General features: G+C 45.9%; 1 protein-coding gene across 1 annotated transcript in view; it reads right to left on the reverse strand.

The window, feature by feature from the left end:
* LOC102562053 (potassium voltage-gated channel subfamily KQT member 1) overlaps positions 1-19,596 on the reverse strand; it is an 819,206-nt gene that overhangs the window by 481,959 nt on the left and 317,651 nt on the right. The window lies entirely within an intron of this gene.

Below are 19,596 nucleotides of genomic sequence, written 5' to 3' on the forward strand. Positions count from 1 at the left end.
CTTTCTGCAGGCTCTCAGCTCTGTTCCTGCCATTTTTTGCTTCCTTTCTGTCCATTTTCTGCAGACTCTCATCCCTCGCTCCCACCGCTTTTTGCCTCCTGCCACTTCTCCCCAATCCCCATCTCTCTCTGGCTTCTTTTTCACTCTCTCTCTCTCCGTGTTCTCCAGCCTCCCCCTCTCCACTTCCAGTTTTCCTCTCCCCACGTACCTCTAGGCTCCCCTGTAGCCTCCTTGCTCCAGCTTCCGGGCTTCTCTCAGCATTGTTTCTTTGCTCTGCCGGCTTTCTAATTTCAATTAACACCAATTAACCTTAAGTTACCCCAACATCCCTCCAGTCTGCCAGTTCAAATCACGGCACCGGCAACTTTCATCTCAGTCTCCACCAGCAGTAACCTAAAGTAACCCCAAGCTTCAGCCCTCTCAGCCCAGCTCTCTTTCTAGTCTACTGGTTCTAATACAGGTCCTGGTGACTTTCACCCCCTATACTTTCACTCTCTCTCTTACCTTAACCTTCCCCCAGGTATCTCAAGTACACCAAGCACATACATACATACGACAACACTGAAGTTAGGAACTCGCCTGTGTGTATGTGTAGGTGAGTGGTATGTATGTAAATTGATATACATGTAGGTAACTGTGTGTATGATATATGAATTAGTGATCCGTGTATGTGTATTGGGTGTGCAGGTATTGGTAATTGATTCTGGTCTAATTTCTTTTGGTCTGTATAGTGTGTGTAGGTGCTTGATTTGGTGATAGGTATGCATTTGCCTAGGCTGGTAATTTTGGATGTGTATGTGCCTGAATTGGTAGCGTGTGTATGCACGCCTGGTGGGGTGCATGCACCTAGAGTGTATGTATGCACCTAGTGTGCGTATGTATGCACCTAATTGATTTTTTGAGTGTGTGCATGTGCAATTGTACACCACGCCCTCCTGACTAACAGTGCAATATTGAGATCCTGAGAGTTGGCGTGACCTCACAGGGCAACAATACCAGTGTTTCTTAAAGTGTGATGTCAGCTATTTCTCTGTCAGTATTAGATTTCTTTTTTTAAGTCTTCATAAAAATAAGCTTCCTGATACAGAAGAGTCTAAACTAGGGCTCTCTTAGAATGGTACTGAAACCTTTCTTAAAAATTCTCCCTTAAAATAGGTTCATACATTTGTATTCTGTCACCAAAATTAGTGCCACATTTTTCTGACAAGGTTCTTTAGGTGAATCTGATATCTTTTATTAGACCAACTTAAATAGTTGGAAAAAAAATTTCTTAGCAAGCTTTCAGGTTTAAAAACCCTTCATCACACTGAGGAACCATTCAAATGCTTTTTCTGAATCACTGAAAATCCAAGAATTTTGCACAGTTTAAGGCATCCATTTATAAAAATAAACTTAACTACAGAGGACTTAGCAATGTTTGATCAACTAACAAATATAAACCTTCCAATGCTCTGTTTCTGGCTCTATTTTTAAAACACTGAAAATGAAATAATGAGACTCTTCTTCACAAACTATGAAGGTCACTGCTGTATCAAAGGAGGCTTATCATAGATTCATAGATGTTAGGGTCGGAAGGGACCTCAATAGATCATCGAGTCCGACCCCCTGCATAAGCAGGAAAGAGTGTTGGGTCTAGATGACCCCAGCTAGATGCTCATCTAACCTCCTCTTGAAGACCCCCAGGGTAGGGGAGAGCACCACCTCCCTTGGGAGCCCGTTCCAGACACTGGCTACTCGAACTGTGAAGAAGTTCTTCCTAATGTCCAATCTAAATCTGTCCTCTGCTAGCTTGTGGCCATTATTTCTTGTAACCCCCGGGGGCGACTTGGTGAATAAATACTCACCAATACCCTTCTGTGCCCCCGTGATGAACTTATAGGCGGCCACAAGGTCGCCTCTCAACCTTCTCTTGCGGAGGCTGAAAAGATCCAGTTTCTCTAGTCTCTCCTCATAGGGCTTGGTCTGCAGGCCCTTAACCATACGAGTGGCCCTTCTCTGGACCCTCTCCTGGTTATCCGCATCCCTCTTGAACTGCGGCACCCAGAATTGCACGCAGTACTCCAACTGCGGTCTGACCAGCGCCCGATAGAGGGGAAGTATCACCTCCTTGCACCTATTCGTCATGCATCTGCTGATGCATGATAAAGTGCCAATGGCTTTTGTGATGGCTTCGTCACACTGCCGACTCATGTTCATCTTGGAGTCCACTAGGACTCCAAGATCCCTTTCCACTTCTGTGCCACCCAGCAGGTCATTCCCTAGGCTGTAGGTGTGCTGGACATTTTTCCTCCCTAGGTGATGCACTTTGCATTTCTCCTTGTTGAACTGCATTCTGTTGTTTTCTGCCCACTTGTCCAACCTGTCCTGATCTGCTTGCAGCTGTTCCCTGCCCTCTGGCGTGTCTACATCCCCCCATAGCTTTGTGTCATCTGCAAACTTGGACAGAGTACATTTGACTCCCTCGTCCAAGTCGCTGATGAAGATATTAAAGAGTATCGGTCCAAGGACCGAGCCCTGCGGGACTCCCCTGCTCACACCCTTCCAGGTCAAAACCGACCCATCCACCACGACTCTCTGGGTGCGGCCCTCCAGCCAATTCGCCACCCACTGGACTGTGTAGTCATCCAAGTCACAGCCTCTTAACTTGTTCACCAGTATGGGGTGGGATACCGTATCAAAGGCCTTCCTGAAGTCTAAGTATACGACATCCACCCCTCCTCCTGTGTCCAGGCGTTTCGTAACCTGGTCATAAAAAGAAACTAGATTGGTCAGGCACGATCTGCCTGCCATGAACCCGTGCTGATTTCCCCTCAGCATAATTTATCCTGCCGGGCTCTCACAAATGTGAGCCTTGATAATTTTTTCAAAGACTTTACCAAGGATGGAGGTGAGACTGACTGGCCTATAGTTGCCCAGGTTCTCCTTCCTCCCCTTTTTAAAATGGGGACCACATTGGCCCTTTTCCAGTCCTACGGGACTTGGCCCGTGCGCCACGAGCGTTCAAATATTCCTGCCAGTGGCTCTGCAATGATGTCGGCCAGTGCCTTCAGCAACCTCGGATGGAGCTCATCCAGGCCTGACGACTTAAAGGCATCCAGTTCTTCCAAGTGACTCTGCACCATCTCAGGGTCTACGCATGGAAGTCTGGCACGTTGCTGCTACCTCTCTACAACCCCAGTGAGAGACTTGTCATGCCCCTCACTTAGGAACACTGAGGCAAAGAACTCATTGAGGAGTTCAGCCTTGTCCCCCCTGTCTGTCATGAATTGTTTCTGCCCATTTAGCAGGGGTTCTATTCCTCCCTGGGCCTTCCTTTTACTCCCTATATATCTAAAAAACAATTTCTTGTTGTCTTTTACTTGGGTTGCCATCCTCAGCTTAAACATCTGTTATGTATAACTAGAACCTCCAGAGTTACAGTTGCAAAGTTTAAAGAACAGTGCAGGGTTTTGGAACTCAAAACTCATAACTGGGGGCCTCTCTCTCATTTGGATCAATATAAGGAAGTTTTCCCTGGGGTTGATTATTTTGTTACTGACCACATAACTGGTAGGACTGTGTGAAGCAGCTAAAATTTGCTTCAGATTCAGATTCAGCCGATTCGGGGAACAGTGATTCGAAACACTGTCCCGAATCAATTCAGCCGAATCTGATTTGGAGGCCCATCACCCACCCACTCTCCCAGCCCAGCAATGGCTTTCCCGCCCACCCCAGCTCCTGGCACTTTGGAAAAAAAAGCCATACTCACTGGGTGCTGCTGGGCAGAGGTGGCAATCCCCGCTGCCCCACACTGCATGGGGGGCTCTACACAAGGCCCCCACCCCACCCACCCCAGCTCTGGCCCTTTAAGAAACCCCTCCCCCCAGACTCACTGGTTCCTGCCTAGCAGGGGGGGCAATCCTCACTGCCCCCCACTGTGACAGGGGGCAGCTCAGGGGCCAGGTGTCCCGTCGGCCCACCCACCTGTCTCTATGGGCAATCTGACCAGTCTCTCCTGCCATGACTTTGATGTTCTTACAAACAGATGGTAAAATACAGGAGACTGCCCATTACATGCCCCAATGCCAGAGGGCGCTATCTGCAGCACCAAACCTACACTACACTGCAGCCCATGCCTCACAGATGGCATCTAGGTTAATATTACTCCTGGCCTGAGACTGAAGCAAACTAAGTACAAAGCTGGGCTCCACACACGCACATTCATACCACCTCCCCTCTCACAGGAGGCCTCTTCCACTCTGGGCCACTTGAGACACTATGGGTCAAACTACAAAGGGGCAATGGTGAAAGGGACCTTATGGTGGGTGTTTACTACAGACCACCCAACCAGGGGGAAGAGCTGGACCAAGACTTCTCCAGTCAGCTTATGTAGGCAGTTAGGTCAAGGGATGTTATTGTCATGGGTGACCTAAACTACCCAGACAAGGTTCCTTGGGTGAATTTGATATCTTTTATTAGACCAACCCAAATGGTTGGAGAATAGTTATTAAGCTAGCTTTCAGGTTTTAAAAACCCTTCGTCAGGCTAAGGAAGCTTCAGCAGTTGGTGTGTGCTCTTCCTGGGTGGACTGAAAAGTAAACAAGCCAGGGGCTGGGCTGGGCTGGGCTGGGCTGGGCTGGGGAGTCAGTTGCCAGGCAGATTATAATGTATCAAAAATCCAATGTCTGTGTTTAGTCCATGATCTCTAGTATCCAGGAGGTTGATGAAATGGAGCTCATAGGCTCGTCTCTGGGAAGTGCTGTGTAAGTTTCCCTTGAGGATCAGGACAGAGATTGGAGAGAGAGTGGCCCTCCTATGAGAAATGTGCCCCCACCGGTAATTGAGTGTTTCTGTCTTTGATGGATTTCCGGTGTGCATTCATTCTGGTGCGCAGTTGTTGTCTGGTCTCTCCTACATATCTTCCATCAGGGCATTTGGTGCATTGGATGAGGTATATTACATTCCTGGAGGTGCAGCTGTAAGATCCTGGGATGCTGCAGCTGCACCTGCAGAAATGTAATATACCTCATCCAATGCACCAAATGCCCTGATGGAAGGTATGTAGGAGAGACCAGACAACAACTGCGCACCAGAATGAATGCACACCAGAAATCCATCAAAGACAGAAACACTCAATTACCGGTGGGGGCACATTTCTCACAGGAGGGCCACTCTCTCTCCAATCTCTGTCCTGATCCTCAAGGGAAACTTACACAGCACTTCCCAGAGACGAGCCTATGAGCTCCATTTCATCAACCTCCTGGATACTAGAGATCATGGACTAAACACAGACATTGGATTTTTGATACATTATAATCTGCCTGGCAACTGACTCCCCAGCCCAGCCCAGCCCAGCCCAGCCCAGCCCAGCCCAGCCCAGCCCAGCCCCTGGCTTGTTTACTTTTCATTCCATCCAGGAAGAGCACACACCAACTGCTGAAGCTTCCTTAGCCTGACAAAGGGTTTTTGAACCCGAAAGCTGGCTTAATAACTATTCTCCAACCATTTGGGTTGGTCTAATAAAATATATCAAATTCACCCAAGGAACCTTGTCTGCCTATGTCCTTAGACCACCACGGCTACAACCCAAACCCCTAAACTACCCAGACATTTGCTGGGAGGAGCAAACAGCCAGGTCTGACCACTCACGTAGGTTCCTGGCTGTATTACAGGACCTTCACCTTATCCAGGAAGTGCACAGCCCCACTAGGGGTAACGCTTTGCTGGACCTGGTCCTGGCCATGGGAGATAACCTGGTGAGGGGACTGCAGGTCCTTGACCACCTGGACAATAGAGATCATCACCTCCTGGATTTCACTATCCAACGCAGGGCACCAAGGGCTTACACCAAGGCTAAAGCCCTTGACTTCAGAAGGGCCATATTCAATGAGCTTAGGAGACTAGTGGGGGAGGCACTGAGGGCCCAGAAGGTAGAGGAGATGGGAGTCCATGAGGGATGACTATACCTTAAGGGGGCGATCCTCCAGGCCCGAAGGATAACAGTCCCTGAGAAAAGCAAGGTGAGTAAGAGTGCTTAAAAAACCCCCTTGGCTCAGCAAAGGCATTCAGGAATGCCTGAGGACCAAAAGTGGGGCGTACAACCAATGGAAGGGAGGAGCTATCACCAAGGAGGAGTATTCCTCCTTGGCCCGTGAGTGTAGGAGGGCTATTAGGAAGGCCAAGTTAGAGATGGAACTCAGGCTAGTGTCCAGGATTAAGGACAGCAAAAAGTCCTTTTTCAAGTATATTGGGAGCAAGAAGAGGGCACCAGGCAATGTAGGGCCCCGCAAGATGCAAATGGTAATCTTGCGGCTACACCAGACAAGAAAGCTGATATTTTTAATAGTTCTTTTGCCTCTGTTTTCTTGAACAGGGACCAGGATATCCCACCTACCAGAGGTAGGGACAATCTTGGGGATAGCTCTGTCAGGCCTTCAGTCAGTGCAGATGTAGTTAGGGACCTTCTGGAAGGGTAGACATTTTTAAATCTGCAGGTCCAGATGCCCTCCACCCAAGGGTGTTGAGGGAGCTGGCAGGGGTCATCATGGAGCCCTTGGCCCAGCTGTATGAGCATTCATGGTCATCTAGCCAGGTGCCAGGGGATTGGAAACTGGCTAATGTGGTCCCAATTTTCAAGAAAGGGAGGAAGGAAGACCCAAGTAACTATAGGCCTGTAAGCCTCACCTAGTTGCTCGGGAAGATCTAGGAGAGAATCATCAAGGACCACATCTGTGGGGGGCCTGCGCAGGAGATCATGCTCAGGGGCAATCAGCATGGGTTCATCAAAGGCAGGTCCTGCCGGACCAACCTGATTGCCTTTTATGGCCAAGTAACTAAATTCTTGGATGATGGTGTCGCTGTGGATGTAGTCTTTCTAGACTTTAAGAAGGCCTTTGACACTGTCTCTCACCCCATCCTCATCAATAAATTAAGTGACTGTGGCATTGATGCCTACACAGTTGGATGGGTAAAAAATTGGCTGATGAGGTGCACCCAGAGAGTAGTGGTGGATGGGTTGTACTCAACCTGGTGAGATGTGAGCAGTGGGGTACCCCAGGGCTCAGTCCTTGGGCCCACATCTTCATCTTCATCAGCGATTTGGACAAGGGGATGGAAAGTACGCTGTCCAAGTTTGCTGATGACACTAAGATGTGGGGCGAGGTGGACACACTTGAAGGGAGAGAGAGGCTGCAACTAGATTTAGACAGACTACAAAAGTGGGCAGATGAGATGGGGTTGGGGTTCAACGTAGACAAATGCAGGGTGCTGCACCTTGGGAGAAGGAATCCACAGCATACATACAGGCTGGGGAGTTCCCGTCTTGAAAGCACAGAGGCAGAAAGGGATCTTGGAGTCATTATTGACTCCAAGATGGACATGAGCTGCCAATGCCAGATGACAGCCAGCAAGGCCAGCCATACCTTGTCATGCATCCAAAGGTGCATCTCAAGTCAGTCCAGAGAGGTGATACTCCCCCTCTATGTGATTTTGGTCAGGCCGCAGTTGGAGTACTGCATCCAGTACTGGGCGCTGCACTTCAAAAGGGATGTGGCCAGCTTGGAGAGGGTTCAGAGGAGGGCCACCAGCTTGGTGAGATGGCAGCAGGACAGGCCCTACGAGGAGAGACTGAGGGACCTGAACCTGTTCAGCCTCAGCAAGAGGAGGCTGAGGGGGGGACTGGTGGCTGCCTACAAACTCATCAGGGGAGATCAACAGCAAATACATAGAGCCCTTTTCTCCCCAGCACCACCTGGGGTGACAAGGAACAATGGTAATAAGCTGATGGAGAACAGGTTTAGGTTAGAGATCAGAAGGCAATATTTTACAGTTAGGGTGGCCAAAATCCGGAACCAACTTCCCAGGGAAGTGGTCCTCGCCCCTACCTTGGGCAAATTCAAGAGGAGGTTGGACGAACACTTTTCTGGGGTCTTGTGAACCCAGAATTCATTCCTGCCTGTGGCAGGGGGTCAGGCTAGATGATCCTTTCAGGTCCCTCCTGACTCTAGCTACTATGAAACTATGAAACTCCGCCCCTCTCTCACTGGGGCCTCTGGCATACTGCCCATTACCAGGCCAAACTCCACCACCCTGCTCCTCCTTGAGCAACCCCTCTGCGCCATCAGGCTTCGCTACTCACATACTGGCCTCGACACACACTCCCTTGAGCTCCTGCAAGTTCCCCTACTCTGTGCGGTCCAACCCTGGGCTAATTCTGCCCATGCCCCTCACTAGGCACAACTTCTCCCAGGGCTGGCCCTTGCACTGTCCTTCAAGCCTACTCCCCCTTCAGCCCTATTCAACTTGCCTCTTGGGCTGTCCTTCAGGCCTACTCCGACTTCAGCCCTACTCAGGCCCCACCACATGCAGAGCCCTTCAGCTCTACTTGCCCTACTCTGTGCAAAACCTCCCAAAGCTCTCTACCCAACTCTGGGGTCTCTGGGGTCTCCCATTCCTGTTGGACTCAGGTGGCACTCAAGTGGCTGTGCCTGGCCCCACTACTCCCACTTCCCAGGGTCTTACACCCCGCTCATGGGTTCAGGTGGCTGCAGCCATGCCTGGCCCACTACTGCCTCCAAAGCCCACCCGAAGATGGGGGCTGGGGTTAAGGCACCCCTCCTTGCCTTTCACCGTGGAGGTAACTGGCCTGACATTTTCTGGGGATTCCCACACCACCAGGAGTCCCACCAAGCCACCCTTCCCTGACAGGGTGCAGTTTTAGCTCATGCCCAGGATCAGGAGCCTCCAACCCACCCCCATAAGCTCCTGCCCTTTACCTCCAAGATGTACCCATGCAGTGGCACAGCCTCAAGATGTTTCTTGCCTAACTCCCAGTAGCAAACTGCTCTTGTTTATATAGGTGGCCAGAGTTCTAAAATGGCTGCTGCAATCAAACACTTGCTGGAGGTTTGATCTCAGCCCTTAAAGTGGCAGGCACCAGCAGTGCCCTACCACACCCATGTTGCATGAGGGGCTCTTCCCTACCACACCCATGCTGCATGAGGGGCTCTTTCATGAGCTCCCTGAAGCCCTGGGGCCTCTGCAGGAGCTGGTGAGTCCTGGGGGTTTTATTCATTTTTTTTTCTTAAAGGGCCAGAGCTGGGGTGGGTGGGGCAGCCACGGGCGGGGGAGAGCGGGAGGAGTGTGGCTCATGCAGAGCCCCCTGTGCAGCATGGGCAGTGGGGATGCTCCCCTCCCCTGGCCAGCAGCACCCGGTGAATCGGAGCTTTTTTTTAAAGCACCAGGAGCTGGAGTGGGCGGGGCAGCCATGGTCAGGAGGGGGCTCTGGGGGAGCAGGCAGGGGATGGGACCTGGCAGGTAAAAATAACAAATATATGGTGAAGGAAAATAAAGCAGCAGAAGCACTCGTGCTACTGAAGTCAACATATTTTAATCTTTTATCCTTAATACTCCTGTAATGCTATCCATATAACTGACCACTTCAGTTTCCACAGAAAAAGTGTGGAACGAAGATGCCTGGAAGGGAGAAATTTGCTTTATCCTTAAGAACTAGTCCACAGGACAAAATATTCAGGAAACACCAGTTTAAATGGCCAACTCTCAAAAAGGTAATGTTTCACCAGAACAAGCAAAAGTATCCATTTCTTTGTTCACATTTTGTTGTATAGTTCTTTACAAAGCAAGACTGCATATTGCACACACATCAGGAAGAGGTGGCATGACTACCAGATGGTTAAGGTCCATTTTAGTAATCAGACTCCACACAGATTTGAATAGGTAAAGAACCCCCTTTTGCACAATGACATGGGCTTTCTTGAAAGAAGACAGATCAGTTCAAGTGTGGTAAAGTGATTCATCACTTGGTAATGACAAAGTAGAAACCACATGAGAAATATTCAGCTTGCCCTTTTACTTATTTTTCCATGCATAAAAGATAAAGTGGCATCAATTAATTATTAATTACAAGTATCTTCTTACATGCAAGATGGGCATTTATTGTGCTTTGCTAACAATAGTTAATTTGTTTCTGAGCAAAGTTCTTGCAATATTTGAGTAATTTTTTCATGTTATATACAAAGATTTGAGAGATTAATTGTCCAGATGTTTCCTTGGGTTTTGTTCTCTCTTTCTCACATAATAAAAATCTTTCAGCACATTTTTTCCCAATAAACCCACAGTCAATCTGTTATACTTTGCTGGAGACATAAAACAGTATACATGTGTGTTACAATCATGCTAAAAGTAAATCTTTAACATTTTCTTTACAAATAAGGTGAAAGATTCCATTTCTATTTGTTGGTTAATGCCTTGATATACTGCCCTTTGCTCAAACATGCTACATTCCTCTTGTTTCCAAATGTCAGGGAGTGCAATCTCAAAAACCCAAATTTGATTGAGAGATCAGCATATCAAATATGCTCACACTTTAAAAAGCAGCAAAGTGGAAGTTTAATAATTATTTAATGATTACTGAAGATGTAACTTTTAACATAGGTTTTTTTTGGGGGTGGAGGGGAGGTTATCTAGCTCTAGATGATGTCATTTGAGTAAAATATATACACAGTGATACAAAACATTGTTGGTTTTGTATATATCACAAGTACAATGTGTTCTGTCAGCTGTACAGTGCTGAAAACATCAGTTAAATAACACAAAATGCAACAAAATGCACTTCCTATATTACTGCTACCGAACTGCAGCTCTGAAATCCAGAATGGATAAACAGCTTCTTATCTAGGCTAATGGGAAAATAACTACAGTTTTTAAAGCATATTGAATGGGATGAAAATTAAGTCAATTTGAATAGAAAAATCATTATTGATCTGGTAGACAGGATTAGCATAGGGGGAAACAGACAAAATAGTATGAAAGTAATCCCATGATCCCTTAAACAAATTTGTCTCAATATTCTTGCTCCACTAAAGAGCTTCATAGATTTTTACAGGGTTTTGCATGATAACAACAATCTGACCAGGCAGAGACATTTGTGAAAGTAGAGTCAAATTATTGGAGGGATTTCTCAGCACCTTGGAGAAGTTTACTATTTACTTTACTTCAAACAGGTTAGACTTAGAGCTTCATAAAAACTCTTTTTACAGTTTACTTGAGCAATGAAGTTTGGGGGGGATTTTTTAGGGGTGAAACTCAGGGTTTCTCAGCTCCTATGCAAACCAGAGATCTCTCTATGAAACTAAGTATGAATTGAACCCACTAGTGGAAGTAAGAGCTCCACAAGACTTTGCCAACCTGTCCAGTTGAACAGCCCTCACTAGGCAGAAGATCCAGCACCCAATGAAGTTAATGGAAAGATCCTCTTTGATTTCGGATTGCTTTATATTGGGCCCAAAGCTAAGACAGCCACCAATATAACACTGCATAATAACCAATAATAACACATCATAGCATCTGACAAAGTAGGCTGTATACTATGAGAGCTTTACTGCCTGGCCTACAGCCACCAATGGCATCCATTACCCCTTCTCCAGGAAGTAAGTATTCATTGTATCTTCCTGATTTCAAGCTCAGCCCCATGTCAGGGATGCCAGTCAGTGGAATGATGAACTAGAAGCAGTTATGGGTGAACTAATAGGACAGTATTTTTGTTGTGGATACAGAGACTGTTCATACTGAAGAGTGAAGACACAAAACTCATTCAAAGAGGCTGCCTGATTTGGTAGGCTACCATCAATCCTTCTGGATCATGGTGTGTATGTGAGAGGTCATGTAGACCTTCAATGTGTACACCTAGGCAGGATTATGGAGGAGTAGAGGCTTAGACCACTGAGACAGAATCCAAAGGCCAGCAAGACTGAATCTGCATGTTCAGTGCCTTGATGGCTCTAGTTATATGTGCATCTGGGAATCAAATCTAGGTCTCCCATGTGGCAGACAATAATTCTACCACTAAATCACAATAGTAGGTTGCCTGATTTAGCATATACTTTAAAAAGTTCTATAACATTCATGTTGCAATGCAAAATTCAATAGCATCATGCCCTCATGGCCTGTACATCTTGTGTTACCCAGAATTCTTGTCAGCAGTGCTGGGGCAATTTTTAATGGTGGTCAGTCCTCTCTGTCCAAATGGCCACTACATATTAGATCAGCAAAATGCACCATTTTCCACAACCATAAAGAATATGACAACTCCAAAGAATGCCTACAGTATTTTTGTGAAACAGGACAAAGTAAAATGATTTAAATATGATAAAAATCTGTGTATTGATTTTTTAAAAATGTAACAGAAGACAGAGAAAGAGACATAGAGAAAAGAGATTGTGAAAAACTATCTGAATAAGGGCTATAGAAATGACAACATATGAGATCAACATGTTAGATCCTGGACTTAATGTTTATGCGGCACTCTGAATGTAAAGTATTCGAAACTGTTTTTATTTTTTCATCTTATGTACAAGTCTAAAAGGGTACCCACGTTGACTCAAGTTAGGTTACTTCCTTTCAAGATTAAATGTTAGTGACAAATGTTTAATCCTGATCCCACCATTCTCAGACCATGGAGGGTGCTGTTCTGTCTATAGCCAATTATCAGCCAAATTTATTTTGCAGATTTTGAGCCTATATGGTCCTTAAACAGTATTCTCATTTTCTTAAGGCACCTCCTCTCATTGCTCAATGTCAACATTTGGGTTTTAATCCTTGGTATCAAATATAAGAGTGCTGAGCACCTCATTTAGCTGAAGTAAGTGAAAAACTCTCCCTGATTTCAATAGTCAGGATTTTCACTCAGGATCCTCACTGAATATATTGTTTGAACTACCATTTATCAGATCCACAAAAAGCGTTGATTTGTGTCTCCTTCAAAGGCATTGAACAGCTATGGGGGTTAACGCTCGACATGATTTGACAGAATGTTACTTCTTTTATTTGTTAATTGTCATTTCTTTAAGCATTCAAGAGGCATGGAGGTACTCACAGTTTAATGACAAATCTCTTCCCTCCTTGCACCGCAACTGAATCAAGTTATAATTTTAGGAGACAATTATAACTGAATAAAATGACCTAGATTCATAGATGCTACGGTTGGAAGGGACCTCAATAGATCATCAAGTCCGACCCCCTGCATAAGCAGGAAAGAGTGCTGGGTTCAGATGACCCCAGATAGATGCTTATCTAACCTCCTCTTGAAGACCCCCAGGGTAGGGGAGAGCACCACCTCCCTTGGGAGCCCATTCCAGACCTTGGCCACTCTAACGGTGAAGAAGTTCTTCCTAATGTCTAGTCTAAATCTGCTCTCTGCTAGCTTGTGGCCATTATTTCTTGTAACCCCCGGGGGTGCCTTGGTGAATAAAACCTCACCAATTCCCTTCTGTGGTCCCGTGATGAACTTATAGGCAGCCACAAGGTCGCCTCTCAACCTTCTCTTGCGGAGGCTGAAGAGGTCCAGGTGCCCCAGTCTCTCCTCATAGGGCTTGGCCTGCAAGCCCTTAACCATATGAGTGGCCCTTCTCTGGACCCTCTCCAGGTTATCCACATCCCTCTTGAAGTGTGGCGCCCAAAACTGCACGCAGTATTCCAACTGCGGTCTGACCAGCGCCAGATAGAGGGGAAGTATCACCTCCTTGGATCTGTTCGTCATGCATCTGCTGATGCACGATCAAGTGCCATTAGCTTTTCTGATGGCTTCGTCACACTGCCGACTCATGTTCATTTTGGAGTCCACTAGGACTCCAAGATCCCTTTCCGCTTCCGTTCCACCAAGCAGGTCATTCCCTAGGCAGTAGGTATGCTGGACATTTTTCCTCCTTAAGTGCAGCACTTTGCATTTCTCCTTGTTGAATTGCATTCTGTTGTTTTCCGCCCACATGTCCAACCTGTCCAGGTCTGCTTGTAGTTGTTCCCTGCCCTCCGGCGTGTCCACTTCTCCCCACAGTTTTGTGTCATCCGCAAACTTGGACAGAGTACACTTCACTCCCTCGTCCAAGTCGCTGATGAAGATATTGAAGAGTATCGGTCCAAGGACCGAGCCCTGCGGGACCCCACTGCCCACACCCTTCCAGGTCAATACCAACCCATCCACTACGACTCTCTGGGTGCGAGCCTCTAGCCAATTCTCCACCCACCAGACTGTGTAGTCATCTAAGTCACAGCTTCTTAACTTGTTTACCAGTATGGTGCGGGATACCGTATCGAAGGCCTTCCTGAAGTCTAAGTATATGACATCAACCCCTACTCCTGCATCCAGGCATTTTGTAACCTGGTCATAAAAAGAGACTAGATTAGTCAGGCATGATCTACCTGCTACGAACCCGTGCTGGTTCCCCCTCAGCATAATTTGTCCTGCCGGGCTCTCGCAAATGTGAGCCTTGATAATTTTTTCGAAGACTTTGCCTAGGATGGAGGTGAGACCTATTACCCTGACTATGCTTACATCCATTAAAAACTGGTAAGTGACACATTGTGTTTGAAAGTAAAAAAACAATTGAACAAAACCCCAAACAAAACAAAAATATTTTTCTCAGCTGCTGGTAATTGCCTTCAACACCAGTTTTTTTTAAAAGTCTATTTCAGTGTTGCTGAACTTTAACCTATATATCTTTTTATTTGAGAGAGTTCAAAAAAGGGTAGGAGAAGACACATTTGGTTCCCTGCTGGAGCAAAATCCTTACCTCTTAAGAGTCAAAAGAGAAAGAGGAATGGGGACAGGAGAGAGAAAGAGCAAAAAGTAAAGATGAACCTGAGTCAAAGTTTAGATCACAAGTTTCTGGGTTACTCTGTTGTCAGGGACTGAGGACCTTGTTAAACCTTATGCTCTGAGCTGCACAAATATTGATCAGCTTAGTGTTAGCTTAGAGTTTGCGGCCACACCTTAATGGAACAGGAGCTGGGTTGTGTGGAACAAGAGATAATCCTTCCCTGGAGTGGTGTAACTTTGAACTGCATAACAAGTGCTTTAAACCACTGTAAGGTGTTAATGTGTAGACAATCCAGGGGTTTAAGAGCCCCAGGAGCAGCCCAAAATTACCATGCAACAAATATCCATCTCCTCAGCCCTCCCCCGCCCCCCCAAGAAAGAGCAACTCCTTTTTTAATTCATTATGATATTGTATTTTGAACGGTATCTCAACACACTATATCACTTCATGTCAGAACATTACACTGTTTCAAGACAAAGTCACAATGCAAATGTTACCACACAGCATCAGGACAGCAGCCCAACTGCAATTATTTTGTGATCCTCTGTGTACTGGTTCTCTATTCTTCAAGGCTGGGTATTGCTACACCCAAATAAAATGTTGCTGAACAGTTTAAGTATATTACATAAATTTATTGTAACAAAGTATGTACTCTATATAATCACTGTGAGCTAGCTAATCTCCAAATGTTCTGTGTTGAAATCAAATTATTCCCTTTCTTGTTTTAAAGTCAGAAAGGAAAGAGAGGAAAAAAAAACAAAAGTATCTTTGTGATAAAGGAACTCAGAATGGCAAATGCAGCCTTTCTGTTAATGGCCCTAGAGCTGCCAGACTTTTTCTCTTTGTGTAGAATTCTTTTCTGTGAATACTGACATGATCTTGCTCAATTTTTTTTTTTATTACCAACACATACAACTGATCCTATATAAAAACTTAAAATTACCAAGACAGCAGCTGAAATCTGGATGATACTATGTAATCTAATCCTGACATGGTGCTATGAAGGGATGCTGTACCATTAGCTTTTTAATAATGCTTAGTAAACATGTAGCAACATCTATTATAAATGATGAGTAACATATGCAGGACTGGGTGAGACGTTTCTATAAGGCAACTTACCATATGGTGTCCCAGCAATTGTGGCCCTGATAGATATAACCTGCTGATACCTCTGTGAACTTGCACTGCTGCTGGAGTTTTAAATTACACTCTCCTGCCCATTCATTTGCTGGAAGAGTTAACTTAATTCACCTGCCTAATTCCCTTTTACAGCTATTAGGTTCTCCAGCTATTTGCCTTGCCAGGCAGGTAGCCATGTTTCCTGCTGAAGTATTTAATAGTCTTTGATGCATCATTCCACTTGCATTTGGCAAAGAGATGTGTTGCGTTGCAGTACAGAAACCGGGAAGGTTCTTATTATGAGTCCTTACTCAGACTCAGCTACCCTCAAAAGCTAGAAGACTTTTCCCTGTCAGACTCTAATAATGAAAAGGCCCAGTTCACCATGATATTACTCCATTTTTTTGCCTATGTAATTCAACTGATTCTAAAGAAGTTCTGCTGGCAAAAAACCAGAAGTGATGAATCAGACTCAGGGCCTTGCTGCACATTAATTTTAGGTGGCTCCTAGAGCTGTTAACCCTTGGATTGTCCACATATTAACACCTGAAACTAGTTTTAAGCATACTTTAGGCTACTTAAAGTTATGACATTCCATGGTAGGTTTCTCTCTGATCCATGGTCCTCAGCTTGTGTTCCATTAATGTGTAGCCATTCCCCACAGATAAGCCAACCAAGCTGCAATCCTCCAGTATCCCAGGATGCAGTGTCCCCTCCTCCACACCCAAATTTTGTGTGGACAAACTTTCTACTGCCCAGGAGGTGGTTCTGGCACAAATACAACTCCCCCTCCCACCCCTGAGAGTTTGACCTTCCCACCCCCAGGAGTGCAACCCCATACAAACAGCCTGCGGAGCACACACCAGCTTTCCAGGTTACAGGGCATGGACAGATCTAGAAGTGGGATCGGGGGGGGGGCAGAACAAGTTTAGGTGCTTGATCAGATCCCCATAAGCTGGGGCTCCCTTCCCAGGGCAGGGACAGTAGCTCCCCCAAAAGCACCTTCTCTTACCACTTTCATCTCCCAGCCATCTTGGGAAGCTTGACCAGCAAGCACACCACACACTGCATTCCCAAATTCCAATTTATTAAAACATGAGACCTTCTTTAATTTACTTCCATTATATTTCTTTTTAAAATGTTTCCCCTTCTTTTTATTTTATCCTTCAGTGGCTGGCTGACTTCATTTTACCACACTTCCTTCAACCCCATTTCCTTTCCACCTCCCGTTTCATTACCCACCCCCATCTCATTAACTCTCTGCCTCTTGTTCCTGCTCCTCCCTCAACCCATCTCTCACACCCCTTCACCTACAGCAGGGATAGAGGCCTGTCTTGGCTCACCAGCCCTGTAGTGGCAACTCACAGCTGTAGCTCCTAGTCTGGCTCCTGCTCACTAGCCCTCTAGTGGCAAGTCAAAACTGTGCAGGTTGGGGACAGTCAGAAAAGGTTTTTAGCCTTAATGTGTGGTGGCACCAAACTCAATCTAGCATCAGCACCATTCAACATTTAAGCAGCTCAACATGCAACATGTTGCAAGGCCTTCAGTATCAGCTAAAAACCAAAAACTCTTCAATAAAGACAATCTTTGCTTCCAGGCCAAGTAACTTTTTCATATTAAATGGGAATTTATAACAATGTTAAAAAATGATTACCCAAATTATGCCCCAGAATATTCTTCTGTCTATGTATTGTCCTCCCCATCCCTGCTGCCTAAATCCAGTTTTCATAATATAAAATTTACAACAAAAGCAGATAAATAACTGCTTTTAATAAATAGAGGTACCTCCTCAAAATAATATACAATACTTGCAAACAGGTTTCTCAGATCTTCATTAAATGCTCTTTAGAGATTAAAGACAAAGTGCTAATTCCCCAAGATTAAAGGCTTTCATACATGATGAGAAAAAATTTAAACCACAAAAAGGTGAAAATGATCAAATACTTCATTCTGTGTTTTATTAATAATAAAAGGAGCAGAGATAAATGACAAAGCATGTATGCAGTTCCCCATGTTTCTTCATCCCACAAAACTAAACTATACCATGAGCAGTCTAAGAACTCACTCTAACAAACATTTCAGCATATGTGTAACTTCATCCTCATTGAAGTCAATGGAATTACTCACAAGAGTAAATTTACGCTTGTACTTAAAATGCTTACAAGATCAGGCCCTTGGACTGTAAGCTTCTTAGGTAGCAACTTTGCACAATATGGACAATAGGGTGGCTTTTGTATTTCTGGCTACTAGAAAGATAATCTTTTAGATACAAGCTAAAAATAGATTAGGAAACATGATGCTTTGTATGAGAGAATTTCAGATAAGGGTGGTTCCCATAATAGACATTTCAGCCATCACATACTGCTTGTATGGCTTATGTCTTTCTCCTAATCAGCAAGGTCTTTGGGGAAGGGATCATCTTTTACTTTTTTTGCATGGTAACATAGTCTACTTAGTTCACTCCTGAACACAGTTGTAGTAAATATAATTAATGTCCTGCACAATAAGTTACTCTGTAATTACAGTACTATCGAAAAACAAACCTATAGGAAGCATCTATACAAACAATCTTTACAAAATCTGATAGAGAAATTTTATACTTCATCACTATCATCATCATTCTTGTTAGGTCATCATCATTCTTGTTAGGCGAAGTGGCTAGTATTTGCTTTGGATTCAGCTGATTTGGGGGATAGCGATTAAATTCAGTGATTCGAATCAGTTTGCCAAATCCATTCAGTTGAACCTGATTTGGAGATTCGGCCACTGCTGAATCGGCCAAATCTCTGAACTGGACAAGCCCCATCCCCGGCCTGCTCTCCCATCCCCATCAATGGCTGCCCCACCTGGCCCCAACTCCTGGCTCTGAAAAAAGAAAAAAGAAAGCCTCAAGCTCACCAGCTCCTACCAGGAAGGAGGGGCAATCCGTGCTGCCGTACCCCGCTGTCCTGCGCTGTGGGGGCTGCTCTGTCATGAGCCCCCACCCGCTCTCCCAGCCCCAACTCCCAGCTCTTTAAAAAAAACAACAAAAAGCCCCAAACTCACTGGCTGCTGCCAGGTGGGGGAGCATCCCCCCTGCCCCCACTTGCATGGGGGGCTCTGCCACAAGCCTCCAGAAGCCCCAACAGACACTGCAGCAGCTGGTGAGTGGGGGCATTTTTTTTTTCTAAAGAGCCAGGAGTTAGGGCCAGGCAGGGCAGTCATGGGTGGGGGTCTGGGCGCTCATGAAGGAGCCCCCCATACAGTGTGGGGCAGTGGGGGCAGCAGGGATTGCCCCCCCAACTTGGCAGCAGCCGATGAGTGGGGTGTTTTTTTCTTTTTTTCTTTTTTTAAAGAACCGGGAGCTGGGAGAGAGGGCAGGGGTCGGGGGCACTCAGGAGGGCTGGGGGTACAGGCAGGCGATGGGGCCTGGTGGGGGTCCCCTCATGGTTCTTTCCCCCCTCCTCCAGCCTCCCCCCTCTCCTGCCCCCTACTTACCAGCACAGAGCCCGGGTCCCACTCCCTGCGGCAGTGAGCGGGGACTGCCCAAATCTCCGAAGCTCTCCAAAACATTTCTGAATCAATTTAGACCTTTTTATTGGTCTCCTGTTTTGATTCGGAGATTCAGCCACCAAATCAAGCCAAATCTCTTCGAAATCAAATCAGCACTCAAAGCTTCGCACAGCCCTAATTCTTGTATGCCTTACAGCTTGCCTTCCTGGGGGCACTTTGGAATATTAATCTGAATTAACCAAGGACATAAATTTAAAGTGAACAAGTTATACTGCACTAAGCCTCTGTGCAGAAACTTACTTTGAAGTGGCTCTTGTTTGGTTCCCAAACAGAAGTAAGCTAAATTTGATCGAGACCACTTTCATTCTGAGTATGAGTATCTATGCAGGGGCTT

This window comes from Alligator mississippiensis, chromosome 4 (assembly GCF_030867095.1).
Source record: "Alligator mississippiensis isolate rAllMis1 chromosome 4, rAllMis1, whole genome shotgun sequence".
Lineage (NCBI taxonomy): Eukaryota > Metazoa > Chordata > Crocodylia > Alligatoridae > Alligator > Alligator mississippiensis.